Below are 16018 nucleotides of genomic sequence, written 5' to 3'. Positions count from 1 at the left end.
TAGAGAGTAGCTATCCTGATAGGAATAAACTGGGCACAGGCCAGCAGCAGAGCCACGTCTGCCTGGGTAAACCGTTTCCTGTGAGAGCAAGCCTGGACATGGGTCAAGCATTTAGGCATTCTGCTACCCACCAGGATAAACAATATCCTGTAAAAAGCAAACTGGAAACGTCCTCAGTCAATTCCCTCGGATTCCTGTCAGGGCAGGCCTGGAATTCACAGCCACTCTCCAGAGAGAATCTCAGCATCAAGTTAGAGGAAACTGCATCAAATTTAGTTTTTGCAGAAATGGATGTTTTGTCCACTCAGATAAGCTCTGGGGACTTTCAGACTACAAATTCATTCACGCTTCTATAAACTTTCCCTCTAATATGAGGCAACATGGCCTAAGCTCTTTCTTGAAAAACAAAAACAAAAAAACTTGCATTCTTTCTCTGTACCTTTGAGTTGCAAAATTTCCTCCTTAATGTCTTTTCTTTGAAAGTACAAATTTTTTAGCCAGGCATGGTAGCGCGTGCCTGTAGTTCCAGCTACTTGGAAGGCTGAGGAGGAAGGATCGCCAGAGACCAGCAGGTCGAGGCTGTGGTGGCTGGGAGCGGCCACTGCACTCCAGTCTGGGTGACCGAGTGAGACTCCAACTCAAAAAAATAAAATAAATAAATAAAAATAGAAATAATAAAAGTACAAATTTAGGGTTGCTTGTCTAATGATTCCTTCCGGCAATAGAACAGGTAATTGAAAGACTGATAGTCCTAAAAGGAAAGAGAAGGCAACCCCTTCGGCTCTCCTCCCTCTATGGAAGCTTTCTGTCCTCTCAATTATCCCTGTTTTTTACTTATTTCTTTATCTATTTATCTATCTACCTATTTATTTATTTACCTATGTATTTATTTTGAGTTGGAGTCTCACTCTGTTATCCAGGCTGGAGTGCAGTGGAACGCTCCTGGCCACCGCAGCCTTGACCAGCTGGGCTCCGGGGATCCTTCCACTTCCGCCTTCCAAGTAGCCGGAACTACAGGTGTGCAGTACCATGCCCGGCTCATTTTTTATTTGTTGTAGAGACGAGGTCTCACCAAGTTGCCTGGGTGGGTCTCGAACCCGCGGGCTCAGGCAACCCTCTCGCCTGGGCCTCCCAAAGTGCTGAGATTGTAAGCTGAGCCACTGAACCCAGCCATAAACCCTGCTTTTTAAAAAAAAAAAAAAAAAAAAAAAAAAGGAAAGAGAAGCAATTTGGAAACTGGCAAATAAAAACTCTTTTTTTTTTGAGTCAGAATCTCACTCTGTCACTGATGGTGGAATGTAGTGGCTCTCTCACGGCCACCACAGCCTCAACCTGCTGGGCTCAGGCAATCCTTTCGCCTCAGCCTTCCAAGTAGCTGGAACTACAGGCACGCGCTACCACGCCTGGCTAATTTTTTGATTTATCGTAGAGACAAGGTTTCACTAAGTTGTCCAGCTGGTCTCGAACCCCTGGACTCAGGCAATCCTCTCACCTCCACCTCCCAAAGGGCTGGGATTATAGGCTTGAGCCACTATGCCTGGTCTGAAACAAATACTTATTTCATTTTATTTTACTTTTTTGAGTCAGAATCTCACTCTGTTAGGCTGGAGTGCAGTGGCATACTCACAGCCACCCCGGTGTCGACCTGCTGGGCTCAGGCGATCCTTCCATCCCAGCCTTCCAAGTAGCTGGTACCACAAGTGTGTACCACCACACCTGGCTAATTTTTTTTTTTTTTTTTGGAACTCATTGTAGAGACGAGGTCAAGTCAAGTTGCCCAGGCCGGTCTTGAACTTCTGAGCTCAAGCAATCTTCTTGCCTCCACCTCCAAAAGTGCTGGGATTACACGAGTGAGCCACTATGTATGACTGAAAACTTCTTAATGACAGCTGTAAGATCTGTTTTATTTACATGTTTATGTTATATGTGTTCACGTATGTACTAGGAGGGACCCAAAAACCTGGAATCTATAAAAAATTGTGTACTTATTCTTTTTTTTTTTTTTTGAGTTGGAGTCTCACTCTGTCACCCAGACTGGAGTGCAGTAGCCGCTCCCGGCCACCGCAGCCTCAACCTGCTGGGCTCTGGCGATCCTCTGCCTCAGCCTTCCAAGTAGCTGGAACTACAGGCACGCGCTACCACGCCCGGCTAGTTTTTGATTTATTGTAGAGATGAGGTCTCACCAAGTTGCCCAGGCGGATCTCGAACCCATGGGCTCAGGCAATCCACTCACCTCAGCCTCCCAAAGGCGCAGGATTACAGACTGAGCCACCAAGCCCGGCTTGTACTTATTCTTACATGTTTAAACTTCAGTCACCTTCAAAGTACTCTGTTTGATGCGGTCCTCCTATCAAGACACTATTTCTACTACTCAGAACAATTTTTGAACTCGAAAATTTTGATGCCTTTTAGAGCTTCTGCCGTTGTGTTCCACCTTTCCACACCCACAAAATGTTTCCTTTGAGGACCTTTTAATCCAGAGAAACAAAAAAAAGTCACTCAGGGTGATCAGGTGAATAGGGAGGGTGGGAATGGGAAATTTGAAGCTTTTAAGTTATGTCATGTTAAATTAAGTGATAGATATTTATGAAATGTCTGAGTCATTTAAATGTATGTTAAAATGTTAAAACATTAATTGCTTAACATAAATTTAAAGCATACATACTTTGGCATCTTGCTTTTGTTTGGTATAGGGACGCTAAATATGTTTGGATCTGTTAATAAACAAGAAATTGATGAAACACGTGTTTCTTTTTTTTTTTTTTTGAGTTGGAGTCTCACTCTGTCGCCCAGACTGGAGTGAAGTGGCCACTTCCGGCCACCGCAGCCTCAACCTGCTGGGCTCCGGCGATCCTTCCGCCTCGGCCTTCCAAGTAGCTGGAACTACAGGCACACGCTACCATGCCCGGCTGATTTTTGATTTATTGTAGAGATGAGGTCTCGCCAAGTTACCCAGGCGGGTCTCGAACCCGCGGGCTCAGGCAATCCACTCACCTCAGCCTCCCAAAGGCGCGGGATTACAGGCTGAGCCACCGAGCCCAGCTAAAACACGTGTTTCTAAAAATTATGAAATGGTGCTTATCTACAAAATGCTGAGATAAAACCGTTCAAAATTGCTTACTTCCTGGGTTTTTACCAGACATTAAGGTCACTAAGAGTTAAAAACTACAATTAGCATTTGTAATTATAACCATGAATAATAAGGGAAGCAATTTCTTACGCAAGAACAGTAAGATGTGCTTTGGGTAAGTGAAATTGACATGGAAGATGTGTTTTTGTTGAGGGAAAAGAGTAATTATTTTCTTTGAGTAGAATGACCAGTTATCTCAACACGAGAAAAATGTAGGGCAAATAATTGAAGGGGTGTAAAAGGTTGTACAAGATCCGTGGAACACAAATCTTGAGAAAGAAACTTTATGTGTGATCAAGTTAGGTAAACTTAGAAGGGAATTAGTCTAAGGTTTTCAAAAAACTGAGATAACTATCAAAAGTCTACTAATGCGAAACTACAGTTTGGTGCTCTCTGTTAAAACAGAAGGTTTTCTTGGAGTATTGCTCTGCTCTTAATAGGAAAGAGTAAGAAAGTTTTCTTTCCCTTTATAGGTAATTATCCTAGGAAATGAAGATTTAGTGTTTTATCAAGATGTTTCTCCACACTTGCCTGAATACTGGGGTCACATGCTGCTGGGCTTTTCCCAGCCACCCTCACCACCACTGCCTCCACCCTGCCCTTACATGGGCCAGAGAAAGGGCATCACAGTTCCCAGCCAGGCAGGGACACCTACTGCCCACAGCTTAGGCAGAGAATGGAGTGACAGGGTGAATCTGTGAGTCCAGGACTAATACCAAGAGCCCCATTCTGCAGTTTCCCTCCAGGTGACAGCAAACCCTCCCCCAAATGAATACTGCAGTAGCGTGCTACTTGGCTTTTCCCAGCCACTGTCACCACTGGCTCCAGCATCCCCATCTCTGCTCCTCCCACATGCAGGACAGAGAGGGAATTGGGGAGGGAGGAGACATCTCTGTAGCTTCCAACCAGCACCACTGCCTGCATCCCTGCCACCTGCAGTTTAGAAAGCGAGGGGAGAGACAGGCAACTTCTGTGCAGTTACAGGATGGACACCACAGATTCCCGCCCCCAGGCTCCCTACCAGGTGGCAGCCTTGAGGTTGCCTGGCTGCCCTGTCCCACCTAACACTGCAGCCATGGCCCAGGGCTCCCCTGAGGATGCAACCTCCAGAGATCAATGTTCGCTCCCCCTAAATCACTGCCACTGCTGTCTCCACCCCTGTGTCCTGTGGGTCAGGGAGAGGATCGGGAGCCAGGGCCCTAAAGGGAACCATCAACTATATGCAACGTACACCACAGACATATCCACAGGGGGAAAAAAAAGAAGAAAATCTTACAAAGCTCCATCACAGCTGGGCCTGATGACTCCTGCCTGTAATCCCAGCACTTTGGGAGGTGGAGGCGAGAGGATTGCCTGAGCCCAGGGGTTCAAGACCAGCCTGGGTAACTTGGCCAGATCTCATCTCTACAATAAGTCAAAAAATTAGCCAGGCGTGGTGGCACATGCCTGTGGTTCCAGCTACTTGGAAGGCTGAAGAGGAAGGATCACCTGAGCCCAGCAAGTCAAGGCTGCGGTGGCCATGAGAGTGCCACGGCACTCCAGCCTGGGTGACAGAGCGAGACTCCTACTCAAAAAAAAAAAAAAAAAAGTTCCCTCACTTTAGCAAACTCAAAAAAATAAAAATAGAGAAGAATCTGCTCCCACAGATGAGAAAAAATTAGAGCAGGAACACTAGCAATACAAAAGCCCATGTTTCAACACCTACATAGTACCCTGCCAACTCCCAAGCAATGAATCCAATGAATCTTCCCTAATAATGGCATTAGAATTCAGAATATGGACGCAATTGATTTCACGAGACTGAATACACCGACAAAGAAAAATGGATGCCTTTTATATTTTGCTTTATTTGAAACATACACGGTTGTTTCTTTTGATATTTTGTCTTGCATATTTAAGAAAGCTTTTTCTTATGTTATTGAAAACGTATAGCACTTTGGTAAGGTGTACCTTTGTGAACAGAACTGAAACATTTACTTTTTCTTTCTACTGATCCCTTTGAATTTGAAAACTATGCATGAGTATTCTTATTTTTATGGCAATATAGTTTTTGCGTAAGTTCAGTAAACATGAACTCTCTTTATAACAGGACACAAATGGAAATATTGATTATACTATCAAGATTTTGATTAGGATGTCCTATTTGATCGTGCACATAGAATGAATCCACAGATTCTGCAGGCAACGCCTGAGTTCTGCCTTGGTTTGGCTTTCTGGCTTCAAGAAGGTTTTTTTGTTTTTTTGTTTTTTGAGTTGGAGTCTCACTCTGTCGCCCAGGCTGGAGTGCAGTGGCATGCTCACAGCCACCACAGCCTTAACCTGCTGGGCTCAGGAGATCTTTTCGCCTCAGCCTTCCAAGTAGCTGGAACTACAGGCATGTGCCACCTTACCTGGCTAATTTTTTTATTTATTGTAGAGATGAGATCTCGCCATGTTGCCCAGGCTCGTCTCAAACCCACGGGCTCAGGCAATCCTCTCACCTCGGCCTCCCAAAGCTCTGGGATGACAGACTTGAGACACCGCGATCAGCCTTAAGAAATTTTTAAAAGTCCAACTTGAGAGTATTTGTCCAAGTTCCAGCAAAGCAAACCGAAAAACAGCCCATGTGGTCAGTGGGTATTTTTGTTGCACTTATATAAATAATCAGGCCACATTTGATAAGGATATGCTTATTTTGCAAATGAATGAGTCTTACTTTGATTATCTTTAGAGGAAACGGATGAGGTTGAAGGTAGAGAGAAAAATGACATTTCAGAAAAAAAACTGTTGTGTACCTGTTATTAGAGTCTAGCCCTGTTCACTGTTTTCAAGTTTTTATCATTTGCTTATAGACCAGATCCAGAATTCTTCTAGTTTCCAACAATCTGTTTCTCCCATGCAGTCACTAAGAACAGGAACTGCTCTGTTCCTTAAGACCTGTAAACTGAAGCTGGACAACTCAGAGGACAATCTCTGTGCCTGATGTGCACATACAGAGTTCACCAAGATGCCAGAGTCATAGCCAGAGGCATTCAAATTGCAAACCAGGGCAATCTCTTTGGGTCGCTGTTGGGAGCCGGCCACGGAGGCCCACTGAGCGTTAGGGATCAGGGAGGGCCGTGGACCTCGAGACCGCTAGGACGTGTTCGAGAGCCGTAGACCCCATTTTCCTCCCCCTTTTGCCATGCAGCACAAGAACAACCTAAAGGAACTCTGCTGGCCTAAGCTGAAGGCTCTGTGACTGTGACAGGCATAGCTGACTCTAGAAACCCATTGTTCCTGTTTCCCATAAACTGCAGTTTCGGCCTAGGTATTAGATATAATTCAAATTCAGGTCACATTTGGGAGCCTTTTATACGGTACAAGCTTCTTTATAAGATTTAAAAGAATATTTATAGAATTAGTATATACTTAGGGAGAGCTGTTTGCAGCTTTTCAATGGTGAAGATGATTTTCGAGAGTGGCCCAGCACAGAGTTTGGGCTGGGCCACATTCCTGAGAGCCCAGCATGTACTTTGGACTGGGCTGCATTCTTTTGGGCCGGCTTTAGCTACAGTTAGTGTAAGGTCTCTTTTCTACCTATTATAGAAATTGAATTTATTTTATTCATAGAAGGTATTGTAGAATAGGTCATGCTACGAATCATGTTAGTTCATACATAATCAATCATAATATTTTTAGGTTTAACAAGAATATAGTTAACTTTAGAAATGTCATTGTCTCCACTTTCTACTATCGAAGTTTTTGCCTTAGTACATTTACAATTTACATTTAGGTTTTAGAAACTTTGCTGCTGCTAATCAACTTTATATATTAGAATTAAGAATTGGAAAACTTTCATAGAAATTAGGATAGACATATAAGACTTTGGAATAGCCATTTTGTTAAGAGATTGTAGTCTATTGTTCCAAAAGGTGGCCCACCGTGGATCTTGGACTGGGCCACATCCTGTAGGGCCCAGTGTGATCTTTGGACTGGGCCACATTCTTTAGGAAATTGGCTTAAGCTATAATTAAGAGCTTCCATAGCATTGTATAAGTGGTAGAGTTTAATTTAGTCGTCATGGATATTGAGTGAGCTTTAGAAGTTACTGATTATCAGAACATCATTAGACTAGTAAGGATTGTTACACTGCTTTTGAAGAACATTAACTAGCAAAGGGAACAATGAGACAATCTTGGGGTTTGTTCCTCCTCACACCTAAGCATCTGGTGGGTGGGGGATGCCCCCCCGCACCTGGCTTTGTGTTCACGTGAAAGACTGGTGAGACTGCCTGTGTAAAATTTGGGGATAAATACCTGCTGTAACTTTCAATAAACGGCTTCTGCTCATTTCACTGAACAGTTGCCCACTTTCTTTCTTTCTCTTTCTTCCTCTTTATATCTATCCTTCCATCTTTCTTTCTTTTAATATCTATCCCACAGATTCGCCGACGCCACCACATCTTCCAAGGGACTCCCCAAAACTTGCAGGGGCTGGCCCCCCGCAGGTCGCCTCCCACCATGGGAGCTTTTTTGTCCTGCTTTCTCAAAAAAAAGGGGAAAAAATTGCGAACCAGGGTAAAAAGTTAATAGCGTCTTGCCGTGGACAGGTTTTTCTCAAGCGATTGGAATTAGGCTCCCTATCATAATGAGATTTTTTTTTTTTTTTTTTTTTGAGTTGGCGTCTCACTCTGTCGCCTGGACTGGAGTGCAGTGGCACACCTACGGCCACCACAGCCTCAACCTGCTGGGCTCTGGCGATCCTTCCGCCTCAGTCTTCCAAGTAGCTGGAACTACAGGCGTGCGCTACCACGCCCGACTAATTTTTGACTTATTGTAGAGATGAGGTCTTGCCAAGTTGCCCAGGTGGGTCTGAACAAGGAGGAGTCTATGAAGTTGCTGACACTTCTTGTTGCACATGGATAAATACATCAGGCACGGTAGAGACTCAGTTGCAAAAACAAACTAACAAACCTGTAATCCTTCCAAGGCGCGGGATTACAGCCTAAGCCACCGAGCCCGGCTCATAATGAGACTCTTAACCCTTTTAATTTTTACCTGCTTATGCCTCCCCTTTTCATTAGGCAGGACTAATTAGAATCTCATAATAACTAATTAGAATTTCACAGTAAGTCACTTCTGAGGGTAACTTGGCAGAGTGTTGAATCTTTCATGTCAAATCATACTTTTTTCTTTATTTTTTTTGAGTCGGAGTCTCACTCCATCGCCCAGGTTGGAGTGGTAGCACTGTCATGGCCACCACAGCCTCAACCTGCTGGGCGATCCTTCTGCCTCAACCTTCCAAGTAACTGGAACCGGAACCACAGGCATGCGCCACCATGCCTAGCTAATTTTTTGATTTATTGTAGAGAAAAAAAAAGAAACTTCTCTCACTATAGCAAGCTCAAAAAAATAAAAATAAAGCAGAATCTGCTCCCACAGATGAGAAAAAATTAGAGCAGGAACACTGGCAATACAAAAGCCCATGTTTCAACACCTACATAGTACCCTGCCAACTCCCAAGCAATGAATCCAAGTAAGTTGCCCAGGCTGGTCTCAAACCCCTGGACTCAAGCAATCCTCTCGCCTCCACCTTCCAAAGTTCTGGGGTTGCAGGCATAAACCACTGTTCTTGGCATGCTCACAGCCACCGCAGCCTCAACCTGCTGGACTCCAGCGATCCTTCTACCTCAGCCTTCCAAGTAGCTGGGTTGACAGACGCACGCCACCATGCGTGGCTAGTTTTTTTGATTTATTGTAGAGATGAGGTCTCACCAAGTTGCCCAGACCGGACTCAAACCCCCAGGCTCAGGTAATTCTCTCACCTTAGCCACCCAAAGTGCTGGGATTACAGGCCTAAGCCACCTCGCTTGGCCTCTACGAGTCCTTTTTATAAACTTCAGTTCATAGACTCACCTTTTCTCACTCCATATTTTAACGTAAACTGGACATAGAACACTAGATAATAGAGTAGTTACCTATTAGCTGAACAAGGAGGAGTCTATGAAGTTGCTGACACTTCTTGTTGCACATGGATAAAAACATCAGGCATGGTAGAGACTCAGTTGCAAAAACAAACTAACAGGTTACTTGGCTTAAATGGGTAGATTCTTCATTTGGTTCATTTGATCTATTCAATTTTAGTTAGTTTGGTTCATGGGGTCCCTGGCTAAAGAGAATACTCCAATCCTTTGGCATTCTTCTCCTGATAGTCATAATTGGAGTGTCTACAGTATACTGTATCCTCTCAAAAGATTTAAACATTGCGTACGATCATTCATTCAATGTCAAGTAGTCTCTCCTCTGCTGTAATGACAAAAATTTAAAGGGACTTGGGATCATGAGGACACTGTTGCCTTATTTATCTATTTATTCATTTTTTGAGTCGGAATCTCACTCTGTCACCCAGGCTAGAATGCAGCGGCATGCTCACGGCCACCACAAACTCAACCTGCTGGGCTCACGCAATCCTTCTGCCTCAGTCTTCCAAGTAACTGGAACCACAGGTGTGGGCTACCTTGCCCGGCTAATTTTCTGATTTACTGTAGAGACGAGGTCTTACCAAGTTGCCCAGGCTGGTCTTGAGTCCCTGGGCTCTGGCAGTCCTCTTGCCTCTACCTCCCAAAGTGCTTGGATTACAGGCATGAGCCACCACACCCAGCTAAAGATACTGTAAATTACAAATGACGAGTTGAGACTAGAAACCCAAAATGACGGTAACAGAGTAGCGCGGATACCCTAAGTTTTGATCACACTTACACCAATGTGAGAAAAAAGGGAAATCCTTAAACAAAAAATCTAAGAAGGGCTGAACATAGTGGCTCACACCTGTAATCCCAGTACTTTGGAAGGCTGAGGTGGGAAGATCACTTGAGCCCAGGAGTTTGAGACCAAACTAGACAAAATAATGAGACCCCATCTCTAGAAAAGAAGGCAAAAAATTAGCCAGGCATGGTGATGTGTACCTGTAGTCCCAGGTATTCTGGAGGCTGAGACAAAAGGATTGCCCGAACCTGAGAGATTGAGGCCGTGGTGAGCCACGATCACGCCGCTGCACTTCAACCTAGACAACACAGTGAGTCGCCAACTTAAAAAAAAAAAAAAATTAGGCTCAGTGGCTCAGCCTGTAATCCCAGAACTTTGGGACGCTGAAGTGAGTGAATTGCCTGAGTCTGCGGGTTCGAGACCAGCCCGGGTAACTTGGCGAGACCTCGTCTCTACAATAAAATAAAAAAAATTAGCCAGGCGTGGTAGAGCACCTCTGTAGTTCTGGTTACTTGGAAGGCTGAGGCGGAAGGATTGTTGGAGCCCAGCAGGTCGACGCTGGGGTGGCTGTGAGTGTGCTACTGCACTCCAGCCTGGGTGACAGAGTGAGAATCCAACTAAAAACAAACAAAAAAAATTGTGAAAGGCTATTGTTTTGAACTGCACTTCTTCATTTCCCCAATAGTCAAGACTGAACCAAAATGGAGTCACCTGGTAAATACTCCATAACCAAACTTTAAGGACATAGATCCTAAAACATGTCAGTGTCTCTCACTGCTTTTTATTACTGCTTCCCTAAGGAGCCTTGTTAGATTCCCTCCCACTGGGCATAGTGACTCACGCCTGTAATCCTAACACTTCGGGAGGCAGAGGTGGGAGGATTGCCTGAGCCCGGGGGTTTGAGACCAGCTTGGGAAACCTGGTGAGACTTCATCTCTACAGTAAATCAAAAAAATTAGCTGGGCATGGTGGTGCACGCCTGTGCTTCCAGCTACCTGGAAGGCTGAGCCCAGCAAGTCGAGGCTGCAGTGTCCACGAGAGTGCCACTGCATTCCAGCCTGGGCAACAGAGTGAGACTTCAACTCAAAAAAAAAATTTTTTTCCCTCCAATCACACACCCCTATGACATTTTTTTTTTTAAATAGGAAGTGGCACTTTATTACGCTGGCTAGCACAGCGGGCCGAGAATTTAATGCGTCCAACTCCCCCCATGACATTTTAATATCATAGGTATACTGTATATTTGTTTATGTATTATATCTATATGTTATACATAAGAAGAAAAAGGTTTTTTCTTTTTTTTTTTTTTTTTTGAGTTGGAGTCTCACTCTGTCACCCCAGACTAGAGTGCAGTGGCACACTCCTGGCCACCGCAGCCTCGACCTGCTAGGATCCGGCGATCCTTCCACCTCAGCCTTCCAAGTAGCTGGAACTACAGGCACGCACTACCACGCCTGGCTAATTTTTGATTTATTGTGGAGATGAGGTCTCACCAAGTTGCCCGGGCGGGTCTCAAATCCTCAGGCTCAGGAAATTCACTCACCTCAGCCTCTCAAAGCGCAGGATTACAGGCTGAGCCACCGAGCCGGGCTGAAAAGGTTTTTTCTACTCCCAAGAATAACCTTCTGCTCGTCAGAGACATTGCTGCCCCAGACAGTGGTCATCTGTGGTTCAATGGTGAGCTTTATCACGCTGAGATCCACTGACACCATCTGAACTTGCTATTCATTCTTAAAACTGTGGAACAGGCCGGGCTCAGTGGCTCAACCTGTAATCCCAGCACTTTGGGAGACCGAGGCGAATAGATTGCCTGAGCCCGCGGGTTCGAGACCCACCCGGGCAACTTGGTGAGACATCGTCTCTACAATAAATCAAAAATTAGCCGGGTGTGGTAGCATGCACCTATAGTTCCAGCTACTTGAAAGGCTGAGACGGAAGGATCACTGGCTGTGGTGGCCGGGAGCGTGCTACTGCACTCTAGTCTGGGCGACAGAGTGAGACTCCAACTCAAAAAAAAAAAATTAAAAACAAAAACAAACAAACAAAAAAAACTGGAACAAGCCTACAGGCCTCTTGACATAAAGCAATAGGAAGTAAACAGCACCACCGAGGAGGCATGTTTGCAAAAAGAGAAGTCAGTGAACTTGATTCTGATCACGTCTCCAGCTCTAATCAGCTTAGAGGAAATTCAAGGACAGACAGGCATGTTAAAAACAACAGAAAGAAACAATTCATTACGCCCAGAATATGCAAAGTTCTACAGGACACATGACCCAGTTTCCTTAACAAATGAGAAAAAATTTTTACAGGAAAGCAAGAGGAGGAGAAGAAGCTGTCATAAGTGAGAAGAAATTTAGGAGACACGTCAACTAAATGAAGTGTGTGGGTCTTATTGAACACAGTTTAAATATTATATAATACCAAGGATTTACTGAACACAATAATAACTTTGTTGAGTATAATCATGACATTAAGGTTTTTGAAAGTCTTTATCTCTCAGAAACTCATACTGCTGTATTTGTGGGTGGAATCATATGATGTCTTGAATTTGACTTAAAATACTTCAATCCCTCTCAAAAAGCTTAGGGTAGGGATTAAGGAAGCCAGAAAGAGAAAAAGTTAATAATTGCCAAAGCAAGCTGGGTAATGGTACATGTTTGATATGTTTGATATTTTTATAATAAAATATCTTAAAAATTTGTTCATCTAAAATGTTCTAAAACGAACATAAAATAAAGAGGGGAACTATAAATGTCTTCTGGAACTCAGAGGCCCCCGGGACTCAGAGGACCCTAGTCCGGGACCTTGGGAAAAATGCCAAACGTCATTGCTCTCATTGAAAATAGTCTTTTCCGCATTGGGAATAACTTGTCAGCTTTTAGTTTCAGCCCTTGTGGTTATTTTTGAAATACTGGTTTATTTTCCCAAGGATGCTGGAAGCAATGATTGATTTTAGAAATGTGTTTCTATGTCCCATTTTCTAGCTGTGCCTGAAAGCCGAGCTGTTGCTCAAGTGTGGGGCTGCCTCAGTGTCCCTGTGACCCCTTCTAGGACCACTAGGTTTCCTTGGCTCTCCTCTGCTCCCTGCAAATGCTCTGTCTCGGTCTTGGTTCCTCACTCCTCGTTTTCTCCCAGTCCACACAGATTCTGTGCTCAGCCCCCATTTCTTCTCACCCTCGCACACGCCCATGGGTAGAATCCCGTGCTTTGTGTTACCATCTCTGTGCAGTTGAATCCCGAGTTCCCAGCTCCACCGGGCCTGCTCTCCTGCTGATCTTCCAAGGAACTTTGCAAAGCTGAGGCGGAAGGATCATCTGAGCCCAGCAGGTCGAGGCTGCAGTGACTATGATCGTGCCACTGCACTCCAGCCTGGGCGGCAGAGTGAGAAAGAGAGGAAGGAAGGGAGGGAATGAAGGAGAGGGAAAGAAAAGAAAAGAAAGAGGAAGGAAAGGAAGAAAAGAAGGAAAGACAGGGAAAGAAAGAAAGAAAAAAGGAAGGAAGAGAGAAAAGAAGGAAAGAAGAAAGAAAAAGACAGCTGGATGGTATCAAATGTAGGTCTCTGTTTTTCATTTATTCATTTAACAAATATATATTGAGTGCCCACCATGTGTCAGGCACTCTCTGGACACAGCTGGCATCAGGAACACAGCCGTGAAAAGGACAATCTTGGCTCTTAGGAAACTGACAATAAACAGGCAAATAAATATGCAATACATCAAGGGAAGGTGAAAGAGAGCCATGGGGTTGACACAGGGCAGGCCCCTCTAGGGAGGTAACATTGGAACAGAAACCAGAAGGGTGAAAACCAAAAACAAAATTTAAAGTCCCCAACCGATTGGTCCCCCTTCTAGGCCAACGGAAACGTGAAAAACTGGTAAATACCAGGCCATAATGGAAAAGAAGATCAGACTCACCTTATTATATATCCACCTTTATGGAGAGTGAGGCACAACTGACTTGAATTAACATTAAAATAGAGTTTATAAGATTGACAAAACACCCAAGTCCAACCTGACTCTGGTGCAGCATGCACCATGCCCTAAAAGGCCACAGCAGGCCCTGAAGGGCCCTTTCTTGGGGAAATTTGCATCTGTGGAGAACACCCTTTAAGATATTGGGCGCGGTGGTTCACCCACCCAATCCCAGCACTTTGGGAGGCAGAGGCGAGAGGATTGCCTGAGCCTAGGGGTTTAAGACCAGCTGAAGCAGCATGGCGAGACCATCGTCTCTATAATAAATCAAAAAATTAACTGGGCATGGTGGCACCCGCCTGTGGTTCCATGTATTGATTTATGTTTTGCCATCTATCTCCCTAAAAAGGTTTAAAACCAAGCCATAATTCAACCATTTGGGGCACATGTTCTCAGGAAGTCTTGGGACTGTGCCATGGTCACTCATATTTTGCTCAGAATAAACCTCTTTAAGTATTTTATGGAATTTGGCTTTTCCATCAACATTAATTGGAACCCAAAGCATGGCCAAAGAGAAGACTCAGGATTCCCCAGAAGTTGCTCCAACTAAGAACTAAGGTATAAACATGGGCCCACTGAAAAGTCATTCTGCCAGGCTCAGTGGCTTAGCCTATAATCCTGTGCCTTGGGAGGCTGAGGTGAATGGATTGCCTGAGCCCGCGGGTTCGAGATCCGCCTGGACAACTTGGTGAGACCTCATCTCTACAATAAAGTTTTTTAAAAAAATTAGCCAGGTGTGGTAGCGCACACCTGTAGTTCCAGCTACTTGGAAGGCTGAGGCGGAAGGATCGTCAGAGCCCACCAGGTCGAGGCTGCTGTAGCCGAGAGCAGCCACTGCACTCCAGTCTGGGCGACAGAGTGAGACTCCAACTCAAAAAAAAAAAAGTCCTCCAACTTCAGGCTTCTCCTCGGGCAGAACTGGTTAAGTCTTCTTCAGCCCCTGACGTTATGCTTAGTTGACGTCCTTTGGATTATTCTGAGCTGAGTTTGTCCTAGGAAATTATTATTTGGGATCCTAATTTTGATTTGGAGATGCAGTCAAAAGAATCTTCACCACTGTCTTCTCTTCCAAAATTAATCTCAGTTGGTTCATCTGTGCACTTGATAGAGAAACCAAACTTCTCAGCTCCACGACACTGAACCTTAGGCTACAATTTGGTTCCTCCTTTAAATGAATAAGAAAAAAAAAAAGGTGGAAACAAATCCCTTAAGAATGAGAAAAGACCAGGCTCAATGGCTCAGTCTGCAATCCCAGTACTTGGGAGACCGAGGCGAGTGGATTGCTTGAACACCCTGGTTCGAGATCAACCCAGGCAACTTGGCGAGACTTCGTCTCTACAATGAAGCAGAAATTAGCCGGGCATGGTAGCGTGTGCCTGTAGTTCCAGCTACTCGGAAGGCTGAGGCGGAAGGATCACCTGAGCCCAGCAGGTCAAGGCTGCGGTGGCTGTGAGCATGCCACTGCACTCCAGCCTGGGAGACAGAGTGAGACTCCAACTCAGTAAGAAAAAAAAAAAGAATGAGAAAAGACAAGAAGAATAATCCCCTTCTGGTACCCTGATTGGTTTTATGGTGGCTCCACTTGCAAGTATTTGTGTAAATGGGAAAGTTCAAGGGCATGCCAGTTTTTCCAGAATTCCAGTTGGTTACGTATGATGGTCTTTTCCCATGCACATTTTGAAACTGATGTGACAACTTACATCAAGAAAAATTCAGATTGACCTGCAGCTGTAGAGTTTAAATATGTAGTCTCCTAAGTTTTCTGGTTCTCCATTCATCGATTTCCCTACCTGTTTTAAATCCAAATCTGCTACTACCTTTCTACTGATGTTGAGATAAAATCCACTGTTTGGATCCAACCTTTTTTTGTATGTGTGGTAAACTAGCAAGTGTGTATTACTATCTAATGGCTAGGGTTCTTTTGTTTGTTTATACGTGTTTGTATGTGTGTTTAGATGTGTTTGTGTGTATGTACATATATTTTGTGATGGTGGCTACATGGTACCAAACTGGCTTAAAAATTAAGGAGTATTCACAAATTAAGTAAATAAGCCCATCTGCAATGCCACCTCCTAAAATAAGACACAGCTGTTGAATGGGACTGGCCCATGTGGAATTCTTTGCTATTCAGCTTTTAATTCAAGTTTTCTCTTCCATAGACATCAACTCAGATTTTAATATGTGAAATTTCT

The sequence above is a fragment of the Carlito syrichta genome, unplaced genomic scaffold (genome assembly GCF_000164805.1).
Source record: "Carlito syrichta isolate Samal-C Ts95f unplaced genomic scaffold, Tarsius_syrichta-2.0.1 Scaffold306895, whole genome shotgun sequence".
Taxonomy (NCBI): Eukaryota; Metazoa; Chordata; class Mammalia; order Primates; family Tarsiidae; genus Carlito; species Carlito syrichta.
This window is presented reverse-complemented; position numbering follows the sequence as displayed.